General features: G+C 43.9%; 1 protein-coding gene across 9 annotated transcripts in view; it reads left to right on the top strand.

The window, feature by feature from the left end:
• Nucleotides 1-18087, top strand: part of TENM4 (teneurin transmembrane protein 4) — a 2941714-nt gene that overhangs the window by 1647843 nt on the left and 1275784 nt on the right. For all 9 annotated transcript variants that reach the window (XM_084975397.1, XM_084975391.1, XM_084975384.1 and 6 more), the window contains exon 7: nt 17022-17132. The gene's annotated coding sequence lies outside the window, so the exon portion shown is untranslated. The remainder of the gene's footprint in view (nt 1-17021; nt 17133-18087) is intronic.

The following is an 18087-nucleotide window of genomic DNA, read 5'->3' as shown; positions in this document are numbered from 1 at the left end:
ACATTTTGGCTGACACCAATGAGGTAAAGGCTTTACTGTGATTAATATAATGCCCTAATTCAGGAATAAGTCATATATTTTTATGATCCTTATAATAACCTTCTGATACATTACTAATACTGACTTAATTCCGTTAAATTATTGAAATTCAGTCTTTACCAACCTTATTCGCCTCTACCTCCAGGTGTAGCAACAGATAGGGTGTTCTAATATTTGGCCTTTCTTTTCTATAAGAAAAAATGTTTCCCACATGTATAAGGGGTTCAGCTTCCGTTGTCTTTCATGGAGAACCGTATCCCCATCATGTGAAGGAAGATGGAGCTCCAGAAAGAACATTCAATCTAACCTGCTTTGTGTTGGACGCCTCACATTTTTCCATCTTGATTAAGTTGAGGTTTTGATTATACCAAGGCTACCTATTTTGCATTTTATGTTTTTAATATACAAGTGCAGACATGGTACACAGTTTTGGCATCTTAATGTTTTGAAATTCCAGATATTTCTGTTGACCAACTACCATTTTTGAAGATACATCACAAATTGCCAGACATTTAGCAATTTAAAACAGTACACATTAATAATCTCATGGTTTCTGTGAGTCAGGACACCAGGCATGGCTCATTCGTGTCCTCTTCTTAGGGTCCCCCAAGTTTGAAATTAAGGTGTTGGCTAGCTTTCTTGTTATCTAAAGATCAGAATATGTCAAAAATTGCAAGTATGTCCGTTAACAAGAGAGAGCCTTATATAATGTAATTTAATCAAAGGAGTGCTATTCCATAATATTTGATATAGCCTGTTGATTAAAAATCAGTGTACAGGTCCCATTCACTCAAGACAAGAGGAATACGCAAAGGTGTGAGTACCAGGAGGAGGGAGAGTGAGAGCTATCTCAGTCTGTTCCCCACCAGACGTTAGTCAGTGTGATAGAAAGGGAATTGGTGAGAATGCATAAGACCGTGGACCTCATTCTGGCTCTTATACTAAATAATATTTGGGATCTGGGACAAAATAGTGTTGTAGGGATTTTGTTTCTTTAACTGTTGTATGAGTGGTTTGTTAGATGATCCCCAAGAGTTCTATAAATTCTAAAATTCTATAGTAGATGTCTCCATGGAAGCACAGGATGATAAAAGATTTTTCTAATATCAATAACTGAACGCTGGCTGGCTTCTCCACACACTAGACTTTAGTACCATATCTACTTCAACAGAATGATGCAAGTGGTTTTACCACAGCATCCCACAATGGCAGTGCATCCAGGATAACAGCAGCAAGAATATGAACGCTGTCAGAATTTTTCTTCTTTGTTAATCCAATGCTAATTACTATTCAGTAAGGAATTTGAAACAGAGGGATGCCTCAGGTTGCTTCTCTTGGTGTTCACCCACACTAAAACAGTGGCTAGAATATTATAAGTATTGGGAACATTTATTAAAGAGCTACTGTTGACCTTTATGAATCATCAAAAAAAGTTTTAACGATTATCTTTACAATTATCTTATGTGGAAAATGCCTGATGGTTTCCTTATGCCATGCCAGTATTAATTATGCCAACATTAATTATGACCAGAGGAATATTGGAAGATACTGAAATATTACTCAGAGGAGTCTAGACTACATCTTGGGGACAACATCATCAGAACACCTGGGGAAAACCAAGGTATATGTGCAGTCTTGTGAATGCCTACTAGGGGCCAGCCGCCATTCTGCAAAGGAGAAATCAAAGACAAACACATTATGCTCTCAGGATAACATGGACCAGACAGGAAAATAAATAATTAAAGATAGTAAATTGTGTATAAGGATGTGGTAAGTGCTATGATTAAAAAGGAGGCAAAAATGGATATAGAAGCAGAGAGGAGGCGGGACATGATCAAGCTGAGGGGCACCCCAGTGAAGGACTCCCTGGGCTAGGTAATGTGGAGCTAGATCTTTAGGAAGGGAGAAAAGCAGCTCACATTATAAGGTGGGGTGTGGGTGAGTGTGTGTGTGTGTGTGTGTGTATCTCACACACGGACATTGTGAATATTTAGTGTTGCAAAGTAATGCCCAATTATTTTCCAAAGTGGTTATGGCATTTTACATTCTCATCAGCAAAATATGAGAGTCTATTGATCTTCTTCGCATCTAGTATTTTAGTATAATATTGACAAGCTGCTGCTTTTTTTTTTTTTTTTTTTTGGCCATGCCCCTGGCTGTCAGTGAGTCCCTGACCAGGGATCAAACCCATGCCACAGCAGTGACACTGGATCCTTAACCCCTTAACCCACTGAGCCACCAGTGAACTGCTTGAAAGGCTTCTTGAGTTTTACAACTGAAAGGGATGTGAAGTTGTTTCTCATTGTGGCTTTGATGACAGTGATTACATGAACTGTCCCCCAGCCACTGCCCTTGACAGCAGGACACCAGAGCCTAGTCCTCGCCTTCTTGGTGTCCCAGTCCAGGACCACTCCAGCTCATCTCTAGCTACTCCCGTTTCTGTGACCACTCCTGGGATGGAAGATCCATGAGACTTCATGACCATCCTCCATAGAGTCATGACCTAAAGTTCCTTCCAATCTGAGATCTTGCTTTTTTAGTTCTTTTCTTTCAAAGCAATCTTTCTCTGGCAGCCCAATGTAGGGAAAAGAACGCGAGAATTGGAATTGGACAAGCCTGGTATGAATTGTACTTTCTCTGCTTCACTAGCTACACAACCTTGAAGAATGAAATATCTCCATGCCCCAGCTTTCTCACATGTAAAGCAAATGCAACAATTCTCATTTTGTGGGAAGTGTTCTGTGTGGTGACGTATGCAAAAGGACATGCAGCCCTCAGTGTACAGTGTGCACTTGAAATCGGCAGCGCGGGGGCGGGAGCGCGGATGCGGATGATGATTCAGCAAACCCTCTCTCCGGCTTCCAAATGGAAGGCGCCAGCCTGCTGCTGCATCAAGATGGAATAGGTTAGCCTTGCCTGAGGTTAAATAGTTGTCTCAGAATTCATTCGTGTCAATTGAAATTGTGATTTCACTCAGCCTTAGGAAACCATAGTCGGATCTGACAAATTCAATCAGCTTATCTTTCAGTGAAGTCTCAATGATTAAAATGTAGATCATTAGTCACAATTGCACACGCACAGGAAATATGATGGATTTCAGTGTCAGGCATTTTCACAACTAGGATTAACAATAAAATAAAGTAATTAAAATAAGGTAATTAAGCCCTCCCCCCCAACCCCCATGCTACTTTGCTCCAAGAGAAAGGGCTGGAGTAGTGGTGAAGCGGGGGTGGACCAGGCAGTGAGAGTCACAAGACACATCTTGTAAACCCAGCTCTTCAATGAGCACATTGATTGACTGTGAAAATGTCTTGATTTCTCTGCTTCTCAGTTTCTTAAAAAAGTTGATGACTACATAGCTGGAAAATGTTTGCTGAGTTGAAGTGACCTGGATTTTTAAAATAGCAATGTTGACTATGCCATGCCCAGGATCCCTGTTGATGCCCTACACGCAGGTCACACCCAGGCTGCAGCAACAGCTCCTCCTCCACAGAGCTTCTCTGATTGCCTCTCACTGGCTAGTCCCTCCACAAGCTCACAGCTCCCTGGTGAAGAAGCCCTTTTCAAAGGACTCAGGACCATCACATGGTCCACTGAGGTCTGAAAGGGGTACAAAGGTGACTCTAGTTTCACAGTCCGCACTCACATTACAAGTGGTGTTTTGAGGTTGAAGTTGTCTGGATCCCATGTATGGATGGCCCCTGGTGAGCAAAATGCCAGCCTCTTTGCTCTTGTATGGCTCCCTTCCTGGTGTTGCATGGATCTGCCTTATGGGTGAGAGGCCTTTCCCTGGAATATTCTTGTTATCTGAAGCTAAATCAGATATTTCTGCCAGTGTAATCTTAATTTGTGTCTAGGATGTATACTTGGGTTAGAGGAATTGCTCAAAGCTCTTTCATTTCAACTCCCCACCACTCAGATAGTATAAAAGACATACTAATGCATACCCACGTCTCCTCCACTTATTGCAAGGCAATAAAGTCTAAACCTACATCTCAAGTCTTGGTCCAAATCCCAGCTTGTCTACTAATAGTCTATATGATTTTCAGTGAATCCCCTCTATTTTCTGGGCTTCAGTTTCCTTATTAGAAAACAGTGATAGTAATATCTGTCCTGCCTCCTTTGCAGATCATCAAGAGGCTCAAAAAAGACAATGTATGTGAAATTTCCTTGGCATGACATTGGGTGGTGTTATTACCAGGGGACACCCCCATCTGTTTCTGCAGTGGTTGCTGGTTCCCAGTTCCCAAGACCCCTCACTAATCCTTAGCTGATAGCGGACACTGTCATAACCACCATGTAAATACTTTGTTTACACAGCATTTACTTGGACGAGCTAAAGGCAATGGGGCTTCTCCTCTGCACCATCCCTTGGGGAACTCTCAGAGTAGAACAGCTCTGAGCTCGGACATATTTTGCAGGATAATAAGCTCGAATTCTCTTCTGGTTGGTTTCAGCCCATTTCCCTCGCTGCATTCCTGGGGACCAAACTTCTCTCATCAGCACTGGGGAGAGCAGGACTAGCTCCAGATTATCCAGTTACAGAGCTAAGCAGACGGCCATGACTACACATTGTGCAAATATATGTTGATCGGGGTCCTGATACTGACTTCTGGGATGTCACACTACATTAGTGATAGGTGGTCTTCTCTCTGCTACTTGGCACTTGACACCATCCCCCCCTAGTGGAACAGAGACAGGCTGCACTCTAACTGGGGTGCGAAGGACACAATTTTGTCCCCTTGCAGCCATTTAGCATAGTGAGTAAGAACATATATTTTGGACTCTAAGGGAACTGAGATTAAGATCTATCTTTGTCATTGACAAGTTCTATGATCTTCCCCAAGTCACTAAATGTCAGTTTTCTTCTATGTAAAATTGGATAATAATATATACTCTCACAGGATTGTAGTGAGTATGAATGATCTAATTTATGTAAAGTGTTTAATATAGTGCCTAGCACATAGTAAGAACTCAATATTAGTAAGCACCGTTATTACTATATCATCGTGCAATCTATATGATCTTGCTCTCAACTTAGCTTTCAATTACAGTCAAGTAAAATTTACTTTATCAATTAATTGTACAAGTACTTGTGTGCCTTGTTGACAAGAAGTCTGATATTATCCCTTGAGTTCTTTTTCTTTTTTTTTTTTTTCTTGTCTTTTTGTCTTTTCTAGGGCCACACCTGCAGCATATGGAGGTTCCCAGGCTAGGAGTCTAATCAGAACTGCAGCCACCAGCCTACACCAGAGCCACAGCAACATGGGATCTGAGCTGTGTTATGTAACCTACAGCACAGCTAAAGGCAACGCCGGATCCTTAACCCACTGAGCGAGGCCAGCAATGGAACCAGCAACCTCATGGTTCCTAGTCGGATTCGTTAACCACTGAGCCATGATGGGCACTCCGAGTTCTTTTCTGATATCCCATATCTCCCCTATGGATTGTCCAAGAACAGTGGAGTGTATTAGAATCAGGAGAGGAGATCAGCGTCTGATGTTCTCTTCTGCCATGACTTCTTTCTGCCACGTGGTGTCGCTGTTGGAGATGGACTCTGCACAGCCTGAACTTGACCAATGGTTGCTCTTGTGAGACAGCTGTAGCCTATTTGCCTTCATCTCCATTCTCATTCTTCCTCTGCTCTGCTCTGAATTGCAGGATAGAGGGGTTGATTGTGAGAGATGAGAGTTTTCAGAGCTCTGAGTCAGCTAGTGTCTAAATAGCTTTGGCCAGTGGAAGGCACTAATGGGAAATAAGAAGGTGAAAGGAAGAAGTCAGAGTGTTTCTCCCACTTCCTCTCTTCCACAGGCTCTAGGTCAGATAATACCTCCCACCTACACTTCCTCTTCTCTAGGTCACACCCCCCCCCCCCCCCCCCCCCCCCCCCCCGTGCTCTACTTGGCTTATCAGAAACTCTGTCATCTGCATAACAAATCTCCACATTAAGACTGGAATGGCTTCTATTTTCCTAATGAGGCCCTGGCCAGTGCAGTGTGCTAGACCCCTGTTAGTACTATGGGAATCCCCAGTTACCTCCAAGTTACAGCTCTCCTTGCCCATGAGTGGATCCTCATCTCTCGCAGGTACAAACAAGACACTGAATCAGGGTAACTGAAGCCTAGGAGCTCTCAGCCTCAACCCTGGGCAGTGCTGGACTTGAGATTCTCCTATATCCCTGTGTCCAGCACCAAGCCAGGGTCACCAGCCACAATCCTCTGCTTTCTTGGTGAATTCTCCATAGCAAATCTGAGCCAAGATTTTTCTTCTAATTTCTGAAACAGGGTCATGTTACCTCTTCCCTTTGAAAGCTCTGAAATCCTCTTGCAAATTAATCTGTCATCTCCCTACAGCCAGCTCCATGTGACAAAGGCCATACAATTTTCTATTTGAATCTTTCCCTAGGGCAATGGATGCCAAGTGCCCTGCCTTATCATTGCACAACTAAGGGAGGGAACTGCTGCAGAGCTTTTCTAAGCTACCTGCTGCTTATTGAAGATGAAATTGAACATTGGACGTTAGCTATCACCTCCTCCTTGAAGCTTGTCTTGTGCTCCTGGTCAGCGTTTAATCACATACCCCTATGTTACATCATTCCCTGTTCACACATCTGATAGAGCCACCACCATCTTTATAATTATGTGTAAGCACATGTGTGCATCTGTCTCATTATTCCAGTGAAGTGTGAACTCTCAAGGTTGGGATTCTGTCTCTATCTCACCTACCTACCACAGTGCCTGCCCCAGAAGAGGTTTTCATCACATATTTAAAACTTGATGGAGGAGTTCCCAATGTGGCTCAGCAGTAATGAACCTATTATCCATAAGGACATGGGTTCAATCCCTGGCCTCGCTCAGTGAGTTAAGGATCCGGCATTGCTGTAAGCTGTGGTGTAGGTGGCAGATGCGGCTCAGATCCCGAATTGCTGTGGCTGTAGCATGGTCCAGAAGCTGCAGCTCCAATTCTGTCCCTAGTCTGGGAACTTGCATATGCTGCAGGTGCAGCTTACCCGCCCCCTGGAAAAAAAAAAAAAAAAAAAAAAAGCAAAAAATAAAAAATAAAACATGACAGAGAAAAGCCCAAATTGACTGAGTGAGGCACTTAATGACTGCATGAATGAAGGGATATTTGAATGGATGAATGAATGACTCTGAAGAATGTAAATGAAAGGAGAAGACAGAAGATGACACCTAGACATTTAACAGCATGGAAGTTCCAAATCTGAGATTGTTTATGCCCCCTTCTTCAAAATCCCACACCAGGGACCTGTGTTATAGGTCTGTTTGAAAGAATACATGAGGAAAATGAAAATTCTTCTAAGACGTTATGAGAACCTTCCAGAATTTGAAGACCGCCACTCAAACCCTGCTCCTCCAGATTGCATTTCCTGTTGCCTCTACCACCCTCACATAAAGGGTCTGCCACTGAAAGTCATCCATTCCTCCCAACACTGGTGGCCAGGATGTTTTTCCCATTTTATAGATAAGGAGACATTTTAGATAAGAAGACCCTAAGTAAATTTGTCCAAGCCCCCTCCACCGCCCCCCCCCCCCCCCCCGTTAAGTGGTGGAGTTTGCATTTGCACCCAGACCTTTGCAAAGGCCAGGGTGGCCTTTTCTCCTCTCCCCAGACTGCTTTTCCTGAAGTCTGCTGTTTACCACAATGGGCAGGGCTTTGATTTATCTGCAGCTAAAGGGAGGCATGAGCCTGCCTGATAGGTATTACTGGGCTGGGAACATTGCTTCAGAACACATTGTTCTACGTGAAATGGAAAATGGGGGGAAAAAACCTGTAAACCAGAGATTTCTACCAGGTACCTGATAAAACCTCAATAATAGAATTGTATAAACACAGACTGTCTTTTAAGATTTTAATCCTCTTTTAGGGTTTTTTTTGTGTTTTTTTTTTTTAGGTCAATTGATTTTTCATTTTTTCTTTTTTCCCCTGAGAAGCAGCTTGAGTACCATCTGCCGTTCACTACATTCTCTGGCAGGTTCTCAGCATCTGACTTAGGAAAATGTCCCTATGCCTGTCACTTCCCACAGCCACCTGGGGTCACGGGGTGTTGGTCAGAGCAGGAAGCCAATCCTTGTTCCACTGTTAACTCTCTTATTCATTTCTTCACTCCCAGGCTCACTTGCTCTCTGGCCAGACGTTGCCTCAGGCTACGGAGGTGGAGAAATCACTTGTTCACTCAGCCACTCCCTCCCCAATTCATTCATTCCATAAATTCTTCGTAAGCCCTGGAGGTGCACAAGGTCACTGGAACAGGCAAATTTGGACATACATAATTAAGGTAGCACATCCTAAGGACCTCCACAAAGTCACATGGAGTTGGGAGCCGCTGGTCTAGCTCAGTGGAGAGGAAAAAGGAGTTACTAAGGAAGAGAATTTGAAGTTAGTCTTAAGAAGGAGAGAGAGAGATGTGGGTGCAGGGAGAGGAAAGCTGCCCAGCCTGTTAGGTTCATCTTCTCTGTGCTATCTCTCCCTTGGCCCTTGCCTATACACAGCAAGGATTTGGAGGCACAGGCTACAAAGCAAGGTAGTGATGCCAGCATAGAGCCTGCGGGGCTTCATCACGCAAGGATGGAGGCAGGCAGTCTGGCAGGAGGTCATTCCAGTCAGGAGGTCCTGCAGGAGCACAGGGACAGACCCAGTGGTCTTGCCACATAGGCATGGGGGCAGGCAGTCTCTCCAGGCAGGAGCAATCTGCTCAGGACAGGAGCGATTCAAAGGGGTCAAAGGGAATTTCCTCTCCTGTTTTTGGTAATTGATAAATGGCCTATTATGAATCACCTGGATCCAAGTCTCTATCCTATCCTACCTAACAAGCCCAGGCGTGGAGGTTTGGGAGAGGCTGGGGTAATTGGGATTCATCATCACCCTCATGTGGGGGCCAGGAAATGAGCCTGGAAAGACCTTCACTCAGGGAAGCAGCCTTCATGTCAGGCTCAAGAGGCTGAACACTATCTCGTAAACAGAGGCAAGCCATCAGCATTTTAGGAATGATGATGTCCCCGAAGCGCTTAGTAGGAGCTCTTTCAAGGCACCTGCTTGGGACAGCCCCCTCCCTTCTCTGTCTCATGTTTGCTCTGTCCAGAATCCCTGCCCCCTGCCAGTCACATGGCAGAGCACACTGGAGAGTAACAGCCAGGGCAAGGATCTGGACCTCACCTTCGGTAGCTGCAGCATTGGCCTTAAGCATAGGCTAAAAGTGAGAGTGAGTTCTGTCTGCACTGCAGCTTTCATGAGAACCAGCTTCCTATCTTCAGTCTCAACCATCCCATTTGAGGTTTTCTCACTTGTGAGTTTTTTTTAATCAAACAACTACTCCTCTCTTCCCGGCATGCCCTAAATCCTTCAGGTCCATCCAAAGTTTTCCAATCAGCCCAAATGATGTGACTGTGTCCTTTAAGCTCTCTTACCCTGTAGAAGTCACTTCCACCTGGAGAGAGAGTCATCGGTAATAACGATTCAGAGTCTTGCTAGAAGTGCAAACACCAGGCACCAGCCTTACCACCTCTTATTTCCTGGCCCTACATAGCATCTGGCTTTTAGCGGCTCCATAGCCATTGTACTGTGACCTGAGCACACATGAAGGTGCTGGTCAGGGCTGGGTTCCAGTCCTGACACTGGGGCTTCCTAAGTGTTATTTAACACTAAGTCATATCACTTAATCTCCCTGGTGCTCAAGCAGCTTTGATAGATTAGAGATTGTGGAGATAAAGCTCCTAGCCCAAGTTCTAGGACACAGGAGGTGTTCTAGCAATGGTGTCTACTAATAAATGTCCTTTCTTTCCCTTCTCTCCTTTTTGTCCCTTGCAGCATAGGAGCTTATGTTTTTCTGCTACACTCAGGCCTATAGAACAAAAAAAAAAAAAAATCTAAAAATCAAAACTCTAAACAAACTAGATTACAGAACTCTAACAGACTCCCATGAAAAATGATCACAGGGAACAAAAATACATAATCAAGGGGAGAGAGAAATGTCACACAAAATTGCCATCTCAAAATAAGAGGTGAGCCGCGCTCGTCCTTATAATCACTTTGCGGAAACATGTGCAGCGCTGCGTCGAGCCTGGAGTCTATTATGAACCCCTGCAGACACAGAAATTTTGTGAGCTGTAGGTTGCAGGAACCCACAGCGCTGGGAAAGCAGAGGTTTAATGGTATTTTAAATGTTTTGACTATGCAGAAGTCAGACTCTGCAATCTAATCGCTTTCAGAATACTTGATGTGCTGTAAGCATTCCTAGGTCCTCTGTGCTACACAGCTGTCCCTCCGCACTCAGAGCTGGGCAAGTTCACAGGGAAGGAAAGGGGACCACATGTGTGTGACGTGCCTCCAATGTGCCTGGCACTTTTCCTCACTCCCTTCCTTTAATCCCCCAGTACCCCGGGCAGGAGCTGTTCTGAGCTCCACCTCAGGGTCTGGAAGGTACTGATGTCCTCAATCCCTTCTCTGCCATCATCCCAGAGGGCTTCACAGAGTACCTGAGTGCTGGCCTGGGAGGGTCCACAATTATGGTAAAAATGCTGCTCAATTGACTCTTTAATTTTTTTACTGCAGCTGATTTACGGTGCTCTCTCAGTGTCTGCAGTTGACTCTTCTTTATGTGTTTACATGGTCCAGCACATGCACACTCACAGCATTATTTATGATATCCAAAATGTGGAAGCAACCCAAGTGCCCATTGGTGAATGAGTAGATAAGGAAAAATATGTTGTATACATGCACTGGGATATTATTATTCAGCTTCAACAAGGATAGCAATCCTGACACATGATACAGGAGACCCTGGAAGACATGTTAAGTAAAATAAACCAGACACACACACACTCACACACACACTCTATGATTCAATTTATGCGAGTTACTTAAAGTGGTCAAATATATAGAAACAGAAAGCAGAATCGTGTCAGCCAGGGGCTGGGGAGGGGCAAATGAGCTATTAAATAGGTAGGGTGTTTCCATTTTGAATACTGAACTGTATGCCTAAAAGTGGTTAAGGCAGCAAAGTTTCTGTCATGTGCATTTTACCACAACTGAAAAAAAAAAAAAAATACATCATTCAAAACTTCGGCGCTTCATTGTGTCAAGATAATTTACTGAGATATTAATTGTGTTTTGCTTCTTCTAAAGGAGGAAAGCGGGTTGGAAAGAATGGGGCCTGATAGAGATGGTGTCTCTCCAGTGCCGTCCCCCAGGCTTCTTGTCCCCTCACTCCAGGGGAACTTGGTCTCTCTGGACTTTATGAAAGCCAATTCTCACTGTTTAGACAGAGAAAGAGTTAAAAGAAAAAAGAAGAGTTGTAACTGTGGTAAAAGGAAAGGGAGAGGAGTTCCCTTCATGAACCCGACTAAGATTCATGAGGATACAGGTTTGATCCCCGGTCTCACTCAATGGTTTAAGGATTTGGCATTGCCACGAGCTGTGGTGTAGCTCGCAGACATGGCTAAGATCCCGCAGTGCTGTGGCCATAGTGTAGGCCAGCTGCTGGAGCTCTACTTCGACCCCTAGCCTGGGAACCTCCATATGCCACATATGCTGTGGGTGCGGCCCTAAAAAGCAAAAAAAAAAAAAAAATTAAAAATAAAAAAGGAAAGGGAGAGACAAAATCCAAGAGGCAGACAAGAGAAGTTTCTGGAAAGCCATGAAGGAAGGACACAGAAGTCTAGGCCGCCAAGTCCCAGGTATCTTGGGGCACCCTCTGCCTTTTGATGGGATCCCCCCTCTGCCCCCACCAAAGACAACATAACCTTTGCCCTGACTGGGAGACCCAGTTCCCTGAACCCTGGCTACTAGGGCTCCAAGCCTTAGCAAAGGCCCAGGAGCCCAACACAAACAAAACAGGCAGATTTGCTGAATTCTGAAATGTTAAAGAGTCCCTAGGTAACTACCTTTTTTAAGCAGGGCTGGTGTGGCCTGAAACCCCAGGGCCCTCCTCAAGGGCTGTACTCTGCATAAGAGGGCTAGGAACTTTGCAAGCCCTGAGGACACAAACTCCAGTATTTACTGAGATTGGATTTTCTCACAGCTGTGCAAGATCAAAGTTCTATTTAAAGTGATGTTCAAAGTTGTATTTAATTTAATTTTAAAATTAAGTGATGCACCATTTTTCCGTAGACTTGAGTTTGTGGGTGGACATTCATATACACTAAAATTTATTCCTAACAAATTATTTGCATATGCCTGTCTGTTGATCTTCTGGATGTACCTCAAATCTTGACACTCCAGCTGCTGTGAATAAGCATTCAGGGAACACCCCAGACACCCCACCCTACTGTCCCCTCCAACTCAAGTGGATCCAGCCTGCCGGCTTGGAATTGCCTGACTGTTGTTTCAGACTCCAGCTTGATGGTAGGGCCTCCCCGGGATTGCTGTTCACTCTTCCATGCATTTCTCACCAGCCAACTCTGTTCTCTCCTGGGAGCATTACCAGCTCTAGACCCAACCCTGGAGGCCCCAAGTCTTACTCTGTCCCTTATATGTTGCATCCATTTGATCAACGGCAGCCCCTGCACTTTAATCTCCCTTGAGAAGAAGAGACAGAACTCTTAAAGAAATTCAAGGCTCAAATAAGTTGCTTGAAGTCACCTAGAGACAGCAGAAAAACCAGGACTATAAAGCATAGTCCATCTGGCTCCAAAGCCTGTATTCTTGCTTATAGACCGAGCTGCCTTTGCAATCCTGTGCCCCCCGAGAGATATAGAGTAATGTTGATTAAATAGTGTTATATTTCTCAGAGTAAAATGTGCAAGACATGAATGAGGAAGTGGCATGTGTCAGGTGCCTGTCTTGCAGCAGGGGAAGGCATGTGGGAGCACAGAGGATAGATACTCTCCTCTTATTGACACCAGGACCTTCAGCAAGCAGTTCACCTCTCTGGCTTTCAGTGATCTCTTCTGCAAAATGAGTTTTTGTAACTAAACGATCCCTAAGAGCATTCCACATTTGTAATTTGTATAACCCTAGCCTTAGCTAATCTCTGCTGCCCCAAACCCAGGATCAAATTCTGACCAGCACAGGGCGCATAGCCTCCTCCCCAGCCTTCTTGGCCATGGATGGATACTCCTCAGGGAAAATGTCATTTCTGCAGGAAAGGACAGCACTTGTCAGGCTACCACCCAGAATGTCTTCTATTTCTTTAACTCCAAGAGCCAAACAAATCCATCTCTGTCACATGAATATTTCTTCCTTTCTCCCCAGACATAGCGACTTGATCACCAAACAACAGTAACTTTTCCTTCGTTCACTCTTCACTACAGTCAGGAGTGACTCACACATAACTCAAAATTTGTTACTGGATGTGGCATCGTGTCTACCTTATCTCATAAACTGCACTGTTAATCCTTTTCCCCTCCTTTCCTCCCTCCTTCCTTGTCTTTCTCTTGTCCTGCCTCCCTTCCATTCATTTTTTCTCAGACCTTGGCCAGGGTAGAGATCCAGACTATAAAGCCCCTGTTTTCAAGAAGCTCAGAGTCCATGTGGGAGAGGGTTGACACAGGATGGAGAGCCCACTGAAGGTCTGGGCTGGCAGAGGAGGGGAGGGTTAGTTTAATGGCTTGAGCTGGAGAGAATGGTTCCAGAAATATTTCTAGGACCAATTAGCATACTGAGATGGTGATAAGAGATGGGGAGGCTTTTGCCAGGTTCATGGATTGATGGTAGTTACTTTCCAGGCGGAGGCTTCAGCCTGAAGAAGGCCACAGAGGCTGGGCCTCCAGGAAAGGACGGATGTGGGGGATTGGAGACGTGTGATTTCATTCATTCACATTCATTCATCCCTGCCTGTGGAGAGAGGCAGGACTACACCTCCTGATCCCAATCCCAGAGGGGAGCAGCCTCACCTCTAAGCCACTCTCACTTTATTTTTCTTTTTTAAAAAATGTACCCATTTATTCTTGTGAATTCATGCATGCATACAGGCAGGCAGGTGTCACATGCAAGAACAGGGGACGTCAGTCTAGTCTACCTTCAGCACTTTCCGGTAGGATGAGCCCACTTTCCTCATGCGAATTTATGGGACAAGATGCGCTGTGCCTTTACGGCAGGATTTGAACGCAGGCCTCTCTGTCTCCAGCATCCCACTCTTCCAGCTGCCCATGGCCAGTTCTAGAACCTGGGGGAGGTGAATTAATGCCTGTGAAATGTGGGCTCCTCATTTGGAAAAGTGGAATAATTCACATCATAGTTTTGAGGATCTATGAAATGACTGCACACAGCAATGACGTTCTCATTGTCTCTCTGCCTCTATCTGTCCCTTCCCGTATCTGCTCCATCACCAGGGTGAGCTTTTCAAATGCAAATCTTCATAGTTTCCACCACCCTCTATCTCCATAAGCTTCCAACTTCCATCAGAGTCCTATTGCTCTTAGGGTAAATACGGACGTCCTATGATGACCAACAGAGGAGGGAACTCAGATGCTGAACTCTTGCCAAACCCTTATCCATTCTTTAAATGCTCCACGTGCCTTGAACCACTGAGCCTTTGCAGTCCTCCTGTTTAACTCATCTGCTGGAAGCCACTCAAATGAGACACCCTCAGGGACCCCTCCTTGGGGGCTCATAGGAGTCTGGGTGGTCCCTTCCCATTTGTGTTATGTACCATGTTAATCCCCACTCCTCATATAATATTTAAACCATAGTGGATATTCATTAAATACGTATCAGATGAATGATATTTATTAAGTGTTAGAGTCCTCCCTAACACAGAGAGATGACACTTCAGGAGGTAGTGGCCATTGATCAGGTATCTAAGTTTTACTTTGCAGATGGAGAAACTCCACTTTGTCACCATAAGCCATGTGGAGTCATGTTCAAGGGAACTGAGCCATCTGTAAAAAGAGGACTACTGCTTATATATTCTATACTCTAATGGCATGTGATATGTGCCTGAAAAGGAAGAAGAGGAAGAGAAGGAGGAGGAGGAGGAGGAAAGTTTGTAGATTGGGAAGATGCCAGGTTTCTTGATAACAGTAGTTTTTAAAAATACTACCCCATTAAGTACCTTGCCTAATTAATAATGTTAGAATGATGATGATGATAATAATAATAATGAACAGGTAGCAACTAACATTCCCTAATGTTCCAAGTTCTCTGTGAAGTGCTTCCTTTCATTTCTTTATTCCTCCTTATCACAACTCTATGAGATGGGTATAGATTGTTTTGCAGATGAGGTGTTCGAAGCTCAGAGAAGTTAGGTAAGCTGCTCATTATCACACAGCTAAGAAGTGACAAGGCAAAGATTTAAACTGAGATCAATTTAGAAACTCTGAATGTTCCAGCTGATTTAATGGACTGAGGGCATTGACAAGTTACATACCCTCTCTCAGCTTTGGTTTCCCCTCCTTGAATAGAAAGAAGTTCCATTCAGTCTCTTTGTAGAATTTTGTGACAGTTGAAGCTATGATAACCTTGGGATTTCCCATTATGGCTCAGCAGGTTAAGGACCTGACATTTTCTCTGGGAGGATGCGGGTTCGACCCCTGGGCCTGCTCAGTGGGTTAAGAATCTGGCATTGCTGCAAGCTGTGGCATGGGTCCAAGGAGCAATTCAGATCTGGCATTGCTGTGGACTGTGGTGTAGGCCTGCAGCTCCAATTAGACCCTGGCCCAGAAGCTTCCATATACCATAGGTGTGGCCATTAAAAAAAAAAAAAGAAATGGAAACAAAAAAAACTGTGATAACTTATGTGTATGTAAATAACTTTGTTGTACAGCAGAAATTCTCTCACAACATTGTAAATCAACTATACTTCAATAAAACTTCAAAAATTGAAAAAAATGGTATTGGATAGGAAAGTGTTTTATGACCCTAAAGGCCCTTGTAGTGTGCTAGAATTATTGATATCACTGGTTAAATGAGTGTGTTAGAGGATCAAGATACTTTACATTGAAAAGATATAGCCCCCATATGTTTCTATGGTGCCCCTATGCCCCTGGATAAGAAAAAATATATATATATTGAAAAGAATATTGTTGCATGTTTATTCTCTTACATAAGCTAGCACCATACCAAGCGTTTTACATGAGTTTAATTTTACTTTAAATATACATATGCGTTTGTGTGTGTGTGTCAGGAGTTACCTCTGCAGCTCCGCAGTTAACGAACCCAACTAGGATCCATGAAGATTTGGGTTTGATCCCTGGCCTCTCTCAGTGGGTTAAAGATCTGGCATTGCTGTGGCTGTGGTGTATGCCAGCAGCTGTAGCTCCGATTCAACCCCTAGCCTGGAAACTTCTGCATGCTGTGGGTGCAACCCTAAAAAGCAAAAATGTGTGTGTGTGTGTGTGTGTGTGTGTGTGTGTGTAGATATATATTGCATATATTTTATTCTCAAGCCAACCCTAAGGTTGTCCTCATTTTGGTGGTAAGGGAACTGAGACACATAATGTGTAAGAAATTTGCTTAAGGCCCCAGCACTAGGACGTGATGGAGGAAGCTTCAAATTTGAGCAGTCCCAGACCTAGCCCTTAATTACTACTCAGCACTGCCTCTCTAATCAGCAGGACAACAATGAAGCTGTTAAGATTTTCGACAGAGTATACAGAAAAGAGTGCTGTTTATCCTTTTTAACGCAATTTACCTGACACACTTGGAAAACACGTTGGATGAACCAATTTATCCTGACAAAAGGAGAAGAGTAATTAGTTAATGACAATTGATTTGGGGCCCCTTCGTATCCACAGGAGGCTGGTACATCTGTTGGTTTCCCTCCCACCCTCCCCCATCCCGGCCACTCCTTTATTCGTAATGAATCACACCCACTAAGGACATCATTCCCTAGAGGGAGATCTCCTTTTCTTTGACATTTGAGTTTAGAATTACCATCACCCTCATCTAGTGAAAGAAAAAGAAAGAAAGAAAAAAAAAAAAAAAGCAGTACTCAACCAAGCTGTTGAATAGGTGAACGAAAAAAAAAGTGTCTTTAAAAGCACTTTTATTTCATTGTCTTCTAACCAACCTTTGTCCTCTTCCAGTTCTGTTAGGAACCAGCTGCTCAGTTAACTGAAGCAACCATCTGCCGGTCCCACAGTCTTCATCGGGAACAAAGGAAGATGCTGACCCTTCCCAGGAAGTGCTGGTGACAGGTCTGTAATTTGATAATCGCTTGTTCAGGAAGGATGTCACTTTGTTCCTTGATGTACGTCCTGGCAACTGGTGTGCCTTTGAGGCTTCTGATAATGCAACTTTTACCTCCTCAAAACCTCTGCCTGGGGTAAAGCAGGATAGTGCAGGAACCGATTTCTGTTTGGCCTTCCTTTCCTTTTTGTTTCCCTAATTAGCGATTAGTCGTTACTGTGGTTCCAATAAAATAAAAAAATAAGTGCTTACTATGATTCGTGGGTTTTGCAGAACAGGAAAAACAGGCAAATCAAGTTTTTGTGTAGAAGGTAGACGATGTCTGAACTGGGGGATAAAATTGTAGATTTGCAGCAAAATGCATCTGCGTGGTAGCTGTCCAATTCCCCGGCTTTGGAACTGATAGAGGCCTGCTGTGTCCAGGTTTAAGCTCAAAGCTTGAGAGGAGAAAAAGAAAAACAGTATTCCTTCCATCACTTTGTGTTCTTAGCACAATAGAATAACAGATGAGTGAGCTTGGATTTGTTGAACAGTAGGAATTGTATTCTGACAGTGTAGAGTTCAGCGAAATCCACAAACACGTTTTTTTATCCTGCATTTTCATTCTGACAGGAAAGCCTCTTGACATTTTAATAAAACTTATCATAGACTTCTGATTGAATTATGTTTATCAACGTATAGGCAAGACGGTGTAGCATGAGGAGAAATATCCAATTTAGCCTCAGACTGTGCGTTCTAGCCCCTCAAAGCATGAGTTTATTTGTTTTGGCTTGGTTTGGTTTTTGGTTTATTATGATACTGTTAGATGGAGAGCCTCAGTTTGCTCTTCTGACAAACGTGGATAATGATGGGTTGATGACACGCACGCAAGGGGATATGAGGTAAGATAGGGTGTTATGACCACTACTTGGAAATCACGCTGGGTCCCAACTCTTACAGAGCAGCTCAGCATTGTTCAAAATA

The sequence above is a fragment of the Sus scrofa genome, chromosome 9 (genome assembly GCF_054392235.1).
Source record: "Sus scrofa isolate SSC_HxYL_T2T_F1_AM1 chromosome 9, Sscrofa_HxYL_maternal_Yorkshire_Landrace_v2.0, whole genome shotgun sequence".
Lineage (NCBI taxonomy): Eukaryota > Metazoa > Chordata > Mammalia > Artiodactyla > Suidae > Sus > Sus scrofa.
This window is presented reverse-complemented; position numbering and strand designations above follow the sequence as displayed.